At 45.6% G+C, this 16,265-nt stretch overlaps 1 protein-coding gene and 1 long non-coding RNA gene across 5 annotated transcripts in view; one reads left to right on the top strand and one right to left on the bottom strand.

Annotated features, from left to right (window-relative positions):
• The window catches only part of Slc35f3 (solute carrier family 35 member F3), a 303,473-nt gene that overhangs the window by 155,827 nt on the left and 131,381 nt on the right, over positions 1–16,265 (bottom strand). The window lies entirely within an intron of this gene.
• On the top strand, positions 4,201–7,368 carry LOC104860724. Of its 2 annotated transcripts, none has more exons than XR_779784.2 (3): positions 4,201–4,723; positions 4,941–5,205; positions 7,180–7,368. It is a non-coding gene; the product is annotated as an uncharacterized LOC104860724 (long non-coding RNA). The 2 variants fall into 2 exon arrangements; XR_779783.3 differs by having other exon boundaries at positions 4,203–4,723; positions 4,961–5,205.

Here is a 16,265-nt window from a genome sequence, read left to right on the forward strand (position 1 = left end):
AAAGGCCCAGAGCTAGCACATGTCCCAGGCCTGGGTGGCACAGCGCTGTGTGTGACAGATTGCGTGGTTACTCACTTCTCTTTCCTGGCTTTATACTCCCCATCCTTGCCATGAGATTTCTAGGGCTCCAGCTGACAATTCGGTCTCAGGATGTGCTGCAGCCACTGAGTTGGGCCAAGCAGAAGCTTCAAGAGGTGCAGTGGGTGCCTGTTAGCAAAGCCACTTCGAGGAACAGTAGGACTCGGGCAATTCGCTCAGGCATCACCTTGCTCTAGGCAGGAATGAGTATTATTTACTTCTAATTAAGGAAGAATAAACTAATCTATGAAGTGGCCCTAAGCCAGCAGACTTAGTCTCGCTCCAGCTCCTACAAATATGGGTAAGGCATTTAACTTCCCTGAGCCTCCGATTCCAATAAGGATTCTGCTGCCATCCTTACGTGGCCGCTAAGAGGATCAAATAGGGCCAAGATGGTGAACATTTTCTGTAGAGGATCAGGTACCAAATGTTTTAGATTTTGGTTGCTTCTTTCTTCTCTTCTGCTTTTTCTCTTGCCTACTTCCTCCACCCCAAGAGAAAAATTCATTTTTTAACTCACCAGCTATACAAAAAACAGCCTCCAGCCCAGTATGGGCCTCTGGTCACAAATAGTCTCCTGATCCTTGAATTTGAAAGGTTAATGGAAAAGAAGGTTGGGATGGGAGTGGTGTGCTGGTGGGGTTGGAAATCAGGCAATGAACTCTTGATAGAAAACATGTCCCCTGGGCCTGCGTGGGGCCAGCAGAATTGGGGAATATGCGGTGCTTTAGGAAAATCTTAGACTGAGGTGATACGGAGTCAGGAAGATGTGCACTAATGGAGCAACCTTAGTGGATGAAATACTTTTCATAATTACACACGAAGCAATAGATAGGCATTATTGTTTTATTCTCTGGAAGACTATAGTAGAAATTCTCTAATTTTAAACAACAATGCCAAGCAGTAGTTTCACCAGAGTGAAAACACTGTTCTGTGTTTTATCATATCCTGGTATAATGAAATTAACTGGGTTTAAAGGCAGATCAGAACTTTTTCTGCATATTTCAGTTTCTGTGGTTTTGTGTCTGCTATAAGTGCACCAGTATATAAATACATGCTGTCTGAATTTTGCAGTCCACCTGAAAGATATATCCAGTGCCCTGGAGGTAGGGGTGAAATTCCAGAGATTGGGCTACTGTGATGGTTAAGCTTGATAGTGTCAACTTGAACGGCTTTGGGACCCACCCAGGGATGGGTGAGCACACTTCTGGGTGTCTGGGTGGCTCACAGAAGCACAGCCTTGGGGCCTATGTCTGGTCTCTGGCCCCTTTCCCCCGCTCTGCTTCCTCGGCCATCACAAACTGAGCAGCTCCGCTCTGCCCACCCTTGTGCACCCTGCCCACCCTGCTCTAGAGCCAGACAAACAAGGAATGAGTTCCCCAAGGCCATGCACCAAACTAAACCTCTTCTCCTTTAAGTTGTGGGTGGCAGGCACTGTGTCTCAGCAGTGAGAAAGCTGACTAACACAGCTACACAGATGGAACAAAAGCAATTGATTAAATCAATTAATGGTCTCTTACTGAATGTGTTTAGTTTCAGGGGTCTAGAATAAGAATGGGTAATAAAAAAGCATTCCATCTTGGGGTAATTCCCAAAGCTCCTTCAAGTTCTACTTTTAATGACCACTATCTACAAAATGAACAAGGCTCCTTAGAGAAATGGCTTGTTCCAAAAAAAGACTAGAGCTTCACAGGACAAATCTAGAACATCTTGTGATAAGAAAGTAAATATTCAAAGAAGGATCAAAACTGTCCAAAGGACACAATATCTAGCTTACAAGAGGCTTCAATGGCCAAAATTGGACTCTCTGAGCATCATAAGAAATAATGGTAGTCACAGGGTATAGCTGCTACCATAAAATAACAACGCATAAGCGCATACTGATCTAGAAAATACAAATACATAGATGGAGGTAGGAAAGGCTTTCTTTAAGGTAGAAAGCCAGGTAACAAGCAGAGGAGGAAGGAAAAGTATCATTTGATAAAGGCTGCTGTGACAATTCTTAGATGTGATTCATCAGAAGATGTCAGAGACAGAGAAGGATTAAGAACAAGCAGGAATAACCGAGTCTCCAAGTGTCCTCCCATAGCACACTTAGGAACTGTGGAGGTAAAAAAGGTAGTCGTTTTACAACTGAGAAGACTGGACCTTACCTAAGTCAGCAAACTAAGTTCGCTATGAACAAGTCTCCTGCTATGCATCACCAAGGACACAGCATCACTTCTGCTGAATTCTTGATAAAAATGCACCACCCAGAGCTACTAATGGGAAACACTCGCCAAACCCAAATTGGGAGATATTCTACAAAACCAAATTTCCTCTTCAAAAATGCTAAATCCACGACAAACAAAGGCAGAGGAAATGTCTCAGATGAGAAGAGATTAGAGGCTCGACAATAAGACAATGTTCTCTTGGGTGAGATTCTGCATCGAGGAGTCAGTGCTTCCCTTTCGCAAGAAGGCGACCGGTAGGAAGCTAGGAAAATCTGACCGGTGCATGAGTTAGACAAGAGCATTACACACCAGCGTTTCCCGATCCTGACAAAGGTAGTGTAGGTATGCAAGAAGAAGTCCCTGGCTTTAGGAAATATACAGTGTGGTACTTCGGGGAAAAGGCAAAGGAACATTCTATCCAGTTTGGACTCAAATAATCAAGAAAAAAGAATACAAAAATAAAACAAGTCAATCTGCTAACATGCGGGCAATGTAGGGCTATCAAAATTCTTTTACTGTGTTTGAAACTTTCCTCTAAATCTGAAATTATTTCAAAATAAAAAGTTAAACATAAATGTAAAGCTGAAACATATAAAGTGAACTCCAGGAGCAAGTAGTCCTGAGGCCTGGGATAAGGGAGAAATTGCGCAGGAAGGTAAACAGAGGCACACAAAGGTCCCAGGGAAGGGCCACGGGGTCTTGTGAGCAGCTTGTCATTATAAATGTGCGCTGGGAAGGAAGGACGAGGAAAGACAAATTTAAATCCCAAATTTCCAAGGCATGGGCAGCTGTGGGTAAAAGAGGCAGAGACGCGAGAGTAACAGAAGTAATGAGCAGTCAGAAAGAGTGAGGCTGTTCCCTAACTGTCGGAGAGAAAGCTTGTAGGGTCACGTTTCCTCTGGGTCACCGCCAATGCTGCTTCTGTGGAGCAGAAACATTCCTGAACCCGAACAGTCCCAAGCAAGGGCAGCACATCCCTCCGGACGGGAGGCCCACTCCGAGTCCGATGAGGTCCTCAAAACCGATCTACTCACTTCACAGACAGTGCACATGTCTCTGCCATGTTTTTATACTAACTTAGTATCCATTATACATCATAGGCCTCTTTTACAAAGAGCAGCAACAATAAATGAAAACACCAACGTGTAACCAAATGTACATCACATCTCGAAATAACCTATTTCCAAATAAGGGGTAGGAAGGAGGGGAAGAAGCCAGGCTTAAGAGATGCTCCTTTAGCGCCATCTGCTGTCTGTAAGTGGATGTGGTAACAATCCCGCTCTCCGGCTCGGACCGGGACCTTCCTCCTGATCCACCCTAAAAGTTAGCTGCCATTTAAACCTCTTGTTCTAAGCTGAAATTTTTAGCTTTGTACATTAAGTCAATCAATCTATATCCTCAGCAAATACGGGACCACGCGATACTCATAGTGTCCGAGCGGAAAAGCAAAGCCAAACCCATCGCAACTCACACGCACGTGCCACATTGCATTTTGCAATTCTCCCTCACACTAAGTCTTCCAGGAAAACAGAAGCTCTCATAAATACGTCAAGTCTGAGCAAGCTCACACTGGCTCCGAGGACTACTGTGTGCACGTCTCCGGGGTCATATTCAGTAATGTCACACCCTTAGTCTGAGGACGGCAAGAATGGGCGCGTTCACTCTATAAAATTGGCAGAAGATGAGAACCAGGCCCCGACCCTCCTTGGAGAGCGTTTCCCAGCTCACACTGCACACGCAGGCAGGGACACCTGCGGAGTCTGATCCCCGCGGTGAGAAATGCAGCCATCACGTACCACGAACCAGATCTACGACAACCGGGGAGACGTCACTGTGAACAATTGCGCGTCTCTCGTCATAACTGTATCCTCTGATACTTGTAGGCACAGTACTACCTTCTTCCTTCTCTAAGATCTTTCCTTAAATTATCCCACGAGTCAAAAGACCATCACTGTTAGTCTGTGGTGAATATATTCAGAGCATTCTCCACAAAACAAATTTCCTGGAAAGGCAAGCGAGCAGCACATGTTTAAGGGTCTCCAGATGGATGGCTCCATCTTGATTCTTTTGTGTCCAAGCTCCAAAGCCAAGTGCTTATTCTGATGCCTGGAGCAATTTCATCCATGTTGGACGGCAGGGATAAATGTGGGAATCATCAGGGCCTCTTGAGACGTCTTTGCTTCCCACAGAAACTGCAGGCATGGCAGGGAGGAGACCTGGCCGTCAAGAATGTGAATTATGAGCTCCTCCAAAAGGTCAGCTAGAATGCCCTAACGTAACACGAGAAGCGGTAACTTGGAATTCCTTTATGGAATGGCTGATAGAAGACAGATACATGGCTTACGTGAAAACAGAAGGAGCAGAGCTGTGTGCCTTGCAATTAGAAGGAAAGTTACTTGTGTCTAAGCACAGAATGACCCTGGACAGCCATGGTAAGAATCTCGGGAAAACTCTAAGTGCATCAGAGAGAACGACCTGGGTTTGACTCCAAGAAGGAGCTGGTGGTGCATGGTGGTCTCCACCGGCTCTCAACGGAGATGCCACGGGACAAGGAGAGACACAGGCGCCTCCCCTAAATGTCTTACACCTTAAGCCCCATCTTATCATCTCCTCTCTTTGTAAAAAATGAGTGGTTTTTTTCTTCCTCAGAGTGACTCTCATTTTCCCAGCTTCCCAGCTCGGAGGAGACGCTGCTCCTGCAGACTGCTTGTTGGAACCCTGGTATCCATCGGATGTTAGGATTTGTCGTTGCATCTGACGCCGGCAGAGGGCGTCCAAGGTTCAGGGTGTCACGGAGGCAGAGAAGGCTTGGAAGACCAGAGCCTTGAGATGCTTTTTCAACAAACTCAAACCAGTCTTTGTGGACACAGAGCAGGAGTCAAATCCCCAGGATTAAATTCGCCCCCTCTAAAAAGTAAACAATGGTTTTCTTTCATGATTATGAAACACATGTTACTTACTGCCTACCTTGACCTTTCCCCTAATTACATTCTGAAATCTATTTATCCATCCCGTAGCCTGGTGTGGGACATTTTGTCTTCCCTCAGATGCAGAGATAAGCACTATCAACGTAACTGAGCTTACACTAAGTTTTTCACACAATTATAAAACTAAGAGTCTGTCTTTTCAACATTTATGTTAAGGGGCTACATCAGATGGATATACCTTAATAGATCTGATGGTCAATCTGTTCAGACTGCTTAACATTTTTGTTACTGTGGCCCTAAATTTTTCTGTATTTAGTGTTAGTTTCTCAAGACAAGTTACTTGGAGTGAAATGCTGTGTGTGTGTGAAGTACAAGATCTGTATCACCAAGAGCACCATTCCAGCGTACATTCCTGTCAGCAGTGGGTAAACTTGCATGTCACAGCATTCTAGCCAGCATTTTAATTCTAACTGTGCTGCTAAGAAAAGCTGTGTGTCTATTTTGATTTCAGTCTTTTGATTATTGGAAAGGCTGGATTTATTGTTTTTCTGTATGCATAGTTATGTATTCAAGCATAAACTTCTCATCATCCAGTAAGTGTGGTGCACGTACTGGTGTGCAGAGGATACTATGCTAAAACCTAGCACAGGATCCTGAACCAAAACCCCAAAAGCCCCTCTGTCCCCAGGCAGCACCTCTCACGGCTCTGCCATTCTGCTGGGGGTTTCCCACCAGCCAACGTGAGAAGTTGGAGTGGTGTCACTGCCATCTCCCCTCAGTTGCCACCTTCTATAAAATCTGCCTTGGAAAAGCCTCTGAGAGTCCTTCTTTTATTTCCTCGACACTTGTCCGAACACCCCAGAGCTCTTGCTAGGACTGTAGCAGCTAAAGTGATCTTCCTACACGCTGATGCTAGAATGTGCTACCTCCCTTCTACTCACAGACCTCCCCTTTCCTTCACCTTACCCTCAGTGCCCTCCCCTGAGCTCCCTGGCTTTGCAGCCCTGGAGTCACCCTTCCTCCCAGTGTCTGACTTCTCCCACTCATAGTCATGCTATCAGCCCGCCAGCCGGGCTGGGTGCTTCTACGCAGAGGTGCCACGCTTTCCTGCAGGTGTGCCCTGGCCATGGCATTTCTGCACAGGTCCTCCTTCCAAGATGCTGTTCCTGGTCGCATGGGACCTCTGACCTCAGGGCCAAGGCTGTATCTCCTGTGCCCTCTCCAGGACACCCAGAGCTGTCCACTCCTCCTGGTGGCCCTCACCTCTGTGTGTTCCCCTCTGTCAGACGGTGACTTCTCACTTTTGTACCCCGTTGCCTAGGACAGTCTTGGGACATAGCAGCCCCTCCAGCAATGGTTATTGGAATGAAGAATGAATGGGGAAACAGATAAAGGTGCTAGCAGACATGTGGACAAGTTGCTCTGTAGGAAAGCAGCTGCTGAGGGAAGTGGTAGAGGGATAAGGGCAGAAAGATCTTCAGCAATTTTCAAGCTCCTGGGGTCCCTGCGGCCAGCAGCACCCTCCGTCCTCACTCCTGCATGAGAGGATCAGCATGGGCTTCAGGCCGCACCTGCTTTTCTGCCCTTCCCGGGGCTGCATTGCCAAAACCAGGACCCAGCACAAATGTTGAAGGTGGCATGCGTCTAACTTCAGGGTTAAAATCAACACTCAGAAACGGCCTGCGTCCTTTGCATTTCTAGCTGCTTTCTAAAATTCCTTCCTACTCTTGACTCTGAAAAAGAGCCCTCGCAGGGAATGCTGTCGTTCACAAGCCCGGGCTGTGGGAATCTTGGTCCTAGACTCACTTCTGCTGCAAATGATATTTGCAGACGAGCTGTTCCTAGTGGGCCCCTTCTGCTCAGCAAACAGCCTTGGTGTGTGTGTGTGGCTGCCCGGGAGGGTAGTCAGAGCAGAGCGACTGTCCCACGCAGGATATCCCTCACCCTGTGATTTCTAATAGGCATTTCATACCATTCTGGAGCAAGAGCCACCATGAAGCCACCTGCCACCTGCAATACAGTCCACAAACCATCAGAATACCTGTGTCCGTACCTCTGGCAATGGTGTCCGGTCATTTGTGACTTCTACCTGGTCTACAAGAGGGAAAGACTGAAGAAAACTCAAAAAGAACACCATTACAAAGAGTAACCCAGAACCTCGCTAATTTCTTTTTGCCTTTGTTTAAAAATAAAAGGAGTTGGTTTTTCTGGACATAAATCTGTGAAGTCACAAGGGAAATGATGTATAGTTTTGATTAAGGATTAGAAACATCAGACTTTTCGGTGGTTCTTTTCAGCAAACAATAGGGCTCAAGCTGTCTTTCTTCTTAGGGAGCTTAAGCTTTTCACGCCAATCACTCAAACCCCTCAGGGACAGAGCAGAGGGATATATCTGCTGACAGCAAACAGTTCTGTCAGGCAAAGGCCCACATAAGTTAGATTTTTCCCCAAAATGAAACAGAGGGCATTAAAGAAATTTGTTTCATCAGTTAGGTCACATTATTGTATAATTAAGGTTCTGAGTGTGCCCATGAAGAAAGATAATGCAGAATGTTTTTTGTTTTTTGTTTGGTTCCCTATTATGTGTTGGGGCTGCCTCAAGCTATTTTCTTAGACTCTCATTTAATTTATAAGCCATGTTTCATGGCTCAGGATACTGAGGCTCTGAGAATTTAAGCAACTGGCTGGCGTGCCACAGTTAGGAATAATGAAATTTAGCCTGAACCCAGCTCTGTGTGAACAACTGCACTCTGTGTAGACCGCCGTCCTTAATTTAGCAGTCACACAGGTGACACCGAGCCCACAACCAGTCAACTGTTCAAAGCTTAATGCAGCAGAGTCCTTATCCCTAGTTCTCTTTCCATGGCTCCAGTCACTTGTGATCAACAGCCAATGCCTGAAAGTATTACATGGAAAATTCCAGAAATAGGAGTTGATCAACTCATAAGTTTTGAACTGAGTAGTGTGATGATGTCCTACTACCCAGCTTGGTCCCTCTGTCCGGGATCTCGGTACCACAGAGCTCCTGTTTAAAGAACGTGGTTTTACTTGATGATGGCTCTAAAGCACCTCAGAGGAGATCCTGGCAATTCAGATCTGCCAAGGGGAAGCCGCAGTTACTTACACGACAAGGAAAAGCCCTTATATTTCCCAGCCCATCACACCGGTGGGTGACTCGCAGCCTGAAATGTGGTTGCCCAGCACAGTTCAACCTAGACCTGCCGATAGGCAGCCCCATACACCAAAGAGCAAAGCGTTGGCTGCTGCAAGGCTTTGAGGTTTATTGTTACATAATGTGTATTGTGTTAATATGATCACAGAGAAAAATTACACCAATTAATTAGATTGATGTAGATTCAAGAATAGAGCAACTGTCCCTCCAGAAAAGAGAATAAGTGTTCCAGTGAGAGGAGGAGGTTGGTTTCACACAAAAAGGTTGTAGAAAGCAGAAATAACAACCAAAAAGCAGGTTGGTCATTTCAAAGTTACTTTTCCTATAAGGCAGGACAATGAGAGAGAATAATACAAAAATATCTGTTTAATATCAAGTCATTTGGGGGTATTTTTTTGTGTAAGGATTCAGGCAGAGGGACCTTCATTATTATTATTTGGGGGGGTTGAGGCAGGGTGTCACTATGTAGTTCAGACTGCCCTGGAACTCACTATGTAGCCCAGGCTGGTCTCAAACTCACAGCGATCCTCCTGCCTCAGCCTCCCAAGTGCTGGGATCACAGGCATGCGCCAGCACGCCCAGCTGGACCTTCATTATTACACCAATTGAAATTGGCCTGTTTGGGAAATGTAGCTGTTATCTTTCTAATCATGATTTATCCAGGTCAAATAAAAGATTTACATTGAGCTTTAGTATAAGTGTCTCCATTTTCACTTTTAGCCTGATCTCTTGAGGCCCAGCACAGGAATTAGTCCAAAAAAATGGCCTTGTATAATTTTTATTTAACAACATCAAGCAATGGCTATGATTAGAATTATTTTGAATAATTTCGATGACCAGAGGTATGGAAGCCAGTAGTTCCAGGGTTGGTTTGGCGGATACAAGGTATTCCTGAAGAGCAGCAGTCTTTTATATTCTGCTCCTTGGTCATCACTGTCTCAGCAAAGGTTTCTCTCATGGCTGCAATGACTCCATGCATTTTATCTTCAAATGACAGCAATTTCCAGGAGAAAGGAGAGGAGGGTGCTATGGACTGAATTTTGCCCCCGACCTCCCATTCACAGGCTGAAGCCCTAACCTCAGGGACTGAAGGGAAGGTCTACTGGGCTACTCATGAGGGAGTCTACATGAGGTTGTACGGGTGGGGCCCTAGTCTGATAGAACTGCTGTCGGAGCAAGAGAAGGAGGAGGAGACTTCAGAGCTCAGTCCTTCCCTGTGCACACAGAGGAGAGGCCATGCGAGGATTCAGTGAGATGGAGAACACAGCCCTGAAGGCAGCCTGAGCTTGGACGTTCATCTTCCAAAGCTATGAGACAGTGAAGTTCTGTCATTTAGGCCACTGGTCTGTGGTCTGCTGTCTCGGCAGCAGGATCAGCTTGAGACATGGGATCGAGGAGGTTTCTTTTGTATGGCTCTTTCTTTTTATCAAGGGGGAAAACCTTTCCCAGAAGTCCTCAGCAGACCCTTCAGGTTTCCTTGCTAAGAACTGTGCCCTGTGACTGCCCTTGACCAGCCAATAATAAGAACAATGAAGTTGCTGTGATGATGTGAGCCAGTTATGATTGATTATCTTGAACCACCACCGGGGCCATCCAAACAAATTCAAGGAGCACATCTTTTGGAATAAGCTAGAATATATGTAGTCATCAGCCAAGGCTTATTTCATGCTTCTGTGGCTTGTCTGCCATGGACTGGCTGCACTTTCACAGTTTCTTTGCTTTGACACTTGGATGATGAGACATCTCTAAAAGGGGACCTCTCATGGTTGAGGACAGAGGGAAGGAACATGAACTGGGGCCACGGCTTCATCCTGCACCATCTACATTTGTATTTCATTGGGCAGACCTCATGGCCCAACATGGTAGTATTGAGTCAGTGAAGCACAACCCATTCCCAAGAGCAGGGACTGATCTTTGTGAATAATTGTGTAATCTATCAGTTTGTCCTTCTGCAGGTCAAAGATCCTCATCTCCTCTGCAAAAGAAATAGTACTCAAGTCCCACCAGGTACCATCCAGATCAAAGCCCAGGAGTCTCTGAGTGATGCCTGATAGCATTTTTTCAAAGGGTGCAGAAGGAGCTCCTCCTTATTTGACATAGTTGTGAGCAATTGCTGGGCAGGGGCAAGGTGGGTGCCATAAAACTTTCCTTGTAGAAAGGGAAAGACTTAAGATACACAGAGCAGCTACTGACCCCAGGACTGATATCCTCACCAGGCAGACAAGTGAGAAACCCTGTCTTGGGGTACAGCGTCTCCTTTGATGGAGCCTTATTCTTACTTCTTAGGATCAGCTGCCCCAGTCGATCATTCTCCTTGGCCATTGACCTCATCCTGGAAAGTTGTCTTCTCTGTGATACTCAGTGGCCAAATCTGGAGAGTGTGGAGAACAGGCCTTCTTTGTAACCAACACACCATCTCTGAGCCTGCTCCCTATCCACAGGGCTGGATTCCAAGGAGTGATATAAATCTCGAATGACGTAGTCTGCTTCCATCCAAGTAGTGGTTCATTTGAGAGCATCACTCTTGCAAACTTTAATCCTATTGGTACGAATATGATTCCACTCAGTTCCAAAGACCAGTAATGACATCTACAGTTTTTGAGACCTTCTGTTCTCTCTGACTTAATTGAATATGTCTAAAGCTTATCCTTGGGACAGCCACAGCTTTAGTCTCTTTTCCTTAAGACATCTTGCTTAAGAGAAAATATATACTCCAGTTTATCTGAATGAATTTAGATGGTTAAGACAGGGAGCCTTGGCCATGTAATTGTTGTAGCCATAATTCCCAACCATAAGGTTGGCTTTTCATTAGCTGATATCATTTAAAAGGTCTACTCAGTAAAACCTTTTATCTTTTTCATTATTTAATTGTGTAAGTCCCTGAATTCCTTGGCATTCTGCATTCCTTTTTTAATCATGTCAGCAGACAGAATACTTGTTTCTTTTATTTTCTCACACTTTCTCTTACCTTACTGCCTAACAGCAAACAAAATCTGACTATTAACATTGTTTTCCCACATTTTTTGCCCAAATCTATAGACACGGAAGGGACATTACCTGACTTTGCAATCATAGCAGGTGACACTGTGAAACCACTCTTTCATTAGTACAGGATCATCTCCTCATAATGTTCCCGCTGTGCCCAGCTTCCCAGGAGTCAATGCTGTGCATGCCAAGTGACAAGGATAGGGGGATAGGCAAAGTTATGCTAAGGTGAAAGTACATTCCTCGAGGTCAGGGGCTAACAGAAACAATGTGATTTATGTTCCTAATATACATTTGCAGTGCATCAGCTATGATTTCGCTATTTTTGAGACCTGGGCCGATGGAATGCCTCCCTTAAGAAGTTTGCTAATCTCACAGCTGAGGGGATAGAGCACAGGAGAGGCTCTGAATGTTTGTGCTCAAAAGTGGCACACATCATTTCCACTCATATTTCACAGGCCAGAGCAATTTCACAGCCAGGCTGAAGTCAATGAGTTGGGAAGTACAATTCTTTGTTACACAGGAAGAGACAGTGAGTCTGGAACAGGATATTCTATTAACAAAGACCACTGTACAGCGGTGGGGTAGGACAAGCAGTCAGCCCAGATCATAGGGTCCTTCCTAGAGATTCTAGGCCAGCATTGAAGCTTGGATTTGAATCCTGAGAGCTACAGTGGACTCTTGACTTATGAACTCAGTTCGTTTCCAAGGGCTGGTTGTAACTCAAGTCAGTCAGTTGAAGGCTCAGGCTCCTCTATGCAGCCCTCAAAGTCTTTCTGGTATACAGGCAGATCTCAGTGTCCTTAGAGAGACACTGGCCTAGGATTTCTCAATTAACCCCACACAGGAAAGGATGTTGTAATGTTCCCTCAGAACTCTTTAAAGGCTGAATCTGTATCTGAGACCTTCTAGGAGCACAGGTGGCAGGCATTTGGATTGTAACTCAAGACTGGTTAAAACTAAAATTCCAGCTATAATCAAAGTTGTTTGTATGTCAGGCAGGTCATAACCTGATGGTCCACTATGTGGTAACCGCCCCTGTATGTGTGAAGCCTGTTACTTTGGTGCTGGATACCATCCCATGTAGTGTTATTCCTGTGGCCATGAGCCAGGCTGACGATGCTTATGTCTTACTGTCCCAAAGGTCCCACTGCTCAGAAGGCAGGGGGCTCCTGTTCATGCACAGCTCTGCAGGCCAGGCCACCTCACCCCTATTCTCCCACTCCAAGACCCCTGGCCTCTGAAGGTGGCCCCGAAGGCCAGATGTAGTTGTGATTGGACACAGATGCTCAGATTTTTCTTATGAATAATAAGGAAATGAAATTGCCAAAGTGACATCAGAGAAGTATCGGGAGAGGGTGGGGTGGGGACATCAAGGAAGACAAAGCACATTTCTTTATTAGTCACCTGTCCACAACAGGAGGCTGACCAGCTCACTGTTCCACCTTCCTCACACACAGGCCAGAAGGCTGGGATCTAGAGTTTGTCCACAATGCTGTATTTGTCTTTTTTTTCCCCTCCTGCACCAACGGCCACCTATTTATAGTAAATCTAACCCTATATGCACATTTTATGTTTTTTCCCCAAAGCACATAGCTGTCTGTGCATGTGACATTTAGCTTTGCACAATGGCAAGGTGACAGATGGGAAATACCGATGTCAGAGGCCTTTCCCATGCCCTGCCTTGTGCAGTCTTACTCCTTCCCACTTATTTGGCTTCTATTTCAGTTACAAATAGATAAATGAGCTTGTTTGACCATCTGCGTGGGTTTCTTGCCAAATGCATTTTCAGAAGTTCTGACTTCAGTTACTGCGGTTTGGAGTTTTTGTGTGGAGAGCACAGCTGCTTGGGCAGCTTGACTCTTGTGCTGGTGCAGCATTTGTCACAGTGGAGGGCAGAAGGGGGAGACGAAGAGGCTGAAGCTGTCACCTTGTAGGCAGCAGTCACAGACTGTATGACATTTGGAGTCCCTGATGTTTTTCATCCCAGCTCAGTGCTCACCTTCTGGGCAGTGGGTCAGGTCAAAGCTCAGGATCTGAGGCATTTGCCTCCTCATGTGGAGAAAACAGTCCAGTTTACGGTCTGAGAAAGCACAGATGCTTAGGTCTTGTACAGGCTGCACACAGAAGTGGAAAAAAACTCCCATATCTTTCCTTCCTTAAAGAGTCCAGGACGTATCCCTCAGTCCTAATATTCTGTCATATTCAAACAAACCTGGATTCAAATGCACACATGCAACACACACACACACATAAACACACACCACCACCACCACCACCACCACCATGCACGCCAAAAATCATCACAAGCAAATCAGGTCCAGATAGGAAGGCACACCTTGCAATCCTCTCAGGTTTTCTAGTGAGCAATGGCAGATCACTCTTTAAAACTCAACTTTTCCCTTCTGATGAGTTTCAGGGAAAAAGAGAGGGAGCTTCCTCTCTTTCTCCCACAGTGGACAGGGGGAAAGTGAATTTTCCTAGTGACCACTGATAGCAATACCTCTCCAGGAGCCTCCAGGAGGCTGTTCTGTGGGGCATGGTGGCCACCTGTTCCTCCTGAGGGAACTGGACAAGAGTCCTCTCCTCTGGAGCAGAATGCATCTCTTTCAATGTATGCTTCAGGCGGCTTGAATCTGAGGCAGAAAATCTACTTGGCCGCTTTTAAGTTTATCTGACATTACCACAGCACAAATCAAATGCTCTGTCCATGGTTAACTGATTCTTAGGATTGAAGGATCTCTATTTTAGTTTCTCTCCTAGCCTTATTTACCTTATGAACTTTCTAGTATACTTTATGTCCTAATGACGTGGAAAGAGAATGTGCCATGATGTCGCTAAATTTTTAGACTTCCCAACCCTGGCCATCACACCTGAGAACTGTAGTATATAGAACAATCTGGAAGAGTGCTGTGGTATCCTCCTGGGCTCAGGAAAATAATCAACATTACAGACAGCTTACTGTGTGCCAAGAACCATTCTAAGTATACGCTTCCTTACTTAAACCTCACAAAAACCCAAGTAAACTCAGAGTAACTATAATGAGAACTGAGCCTATTTCTTAACTCCCGATTTTCCTTTTAATTTGCAGTAGATGAACTATGGACAGAATGGGTGGAAACCTGGCATAACCATGATACTTGCCAGATGTTGGTTTTACTCCATCTCCACTTCGCTCCAGTGTTCACACGTGTTTGGGCAGAACCTCAGCCCCATGTTTCCTTTATACACTCAATTAATGTAAGTACTCACTGATAAGAATATCCACACACTGAGAAAGGGAAGCTCTCTGCTCACAAGGCGCTTACTGCAGGTGAAGGAAGACTGGCTCTCCTGTCTGACCCCTACCTTGAGTGCTGGTTCCCATCACAGGGCACTGGCCTCCTTGGAAGGGCGTGGCTACAGGCCGTGTGGTGCAAGGAGCTTGTGTACCAGGGACTGGAAGGACCCAAGCAGGCTCCTGAGGAGTGATGAGAAAGGAGGCAGATGAGATGGTTCTCCACCAAAGAGCAGCTCCGTGAACGACGCTGAGAATGTGCAGCCGGAGGCATGAATAACCATGCAGCTTGGGAAGGATCCCTGCCCATTTGGTGTCACCCTTTCTGAAAGAAGTCACATGCTCCATAGGAATAAAAAGGCAGACGCTTGGCTCTACCTGTGGCCCTCAGGTTCAGATCCACAGGGAGGCCAGGTTCAAGGTCAAGGTCACTGGCTTAGGTTAGATAACAAAATGCCCTCCTCTGCTGTCTTCCTTTCTGTCTCTTTCTCACAGAGTAGAAATCGACATATACTTGTCGGTCCATTCATTTTCAATTTAGAACACCAACCTGTCCTGGGACTGTTTAAGTTCATTATCACAACAAACAGATTTCCAGATGATTCTGCAAATTTTCTTGGAAAACACATAGAACAATTGACCAAAATCTCCCTGGGATTCAAAAGGAGAATATTCATCAAACTTTTTTGATTACCTATTTACAGCTCTCTTCCACCCCTCTCCGTTTCATAGTGGGTTCCACACAAAAATACCATTTGAGGAATAGCAAGCCGACACTGGAGGACATTGCCATGGGTGTGGACAAATCTTAGTATCATCATAACTGCCACCAGAGATATTGTAGCAGAGACTGAGGAACTTTCTTGGAGATGTTGAAGAAGGAACTCGGGTATCTGATAAGCTCTAGCTCTTTGGAAAAAGTTTTCATTCAGAATGTTGACCTAAAAGTAGTTCAGGGGAGGCAGGGATGGGTTGGAGGTGACACTGGCTTTTGAGTCTCTTCATTTGGTCACTTTTACTTCGAGTGTTAATTTAGTTATTATGTTTTATAAATATCACAAAAGTGAATTTATATTTACTTGATCAAGAACTGAGATTCTCGACAGCTATTCATTCAGAACACACTAGACATTCGTGCCATCCACTGCCGCACGTTACGCAGAGGAGTGGGCCTGTTACATAAAGTGCGGGCTACTTCAGGCTCCCGTTTCGTCCGCGGAATCATGCTCTGTGGCAGGCTTGTGATGCCAAGAGTCCCGCCAACTCTGTGGCATCATGGGCATCTGTCCTGTGTGCCAGGACCTTTTGCTTCTCTCTTTGAGTTCCTGCAGGTATTCGATGTTAGGGAATTGATCATGTTAAAGTATGCTGTGATGCCGCCTCACAGGCTGCATTCTCCTGTACATCTTGGCTCCTAAAATGACCTCATGCCCTTATCTCTGGTTTCCCTCCCCGCCAAGGCCACAGTGGTCCAGGAAAGTTGAAACCTGTGTCTGCAGGACTGGGCTCATAAAAGCAATCTGGCCTGTGATAGGTTAAAAGTAGCTCACTCCTCATAAATAAACAATAGCCCACCCCAAAACTGATAAAAGGACCTTCCTTTCTTTGTTCTT

Source organism: Fukomys damarensis, unplaced genomic scaffold, assembly GCF_012274545.1.
Source record: "Fukomys damarensis isolate Sample0158 unplaced genomic scaffold, DMR_v1.0_HiC HiC_scaffold_10, whole genome shotgun sequence".
NCBI lineage: Eukaryota > Metazoa > Chordata > Mammalia > Rodentia > Bathyergidae > Fukomys > Fukomys damarensis.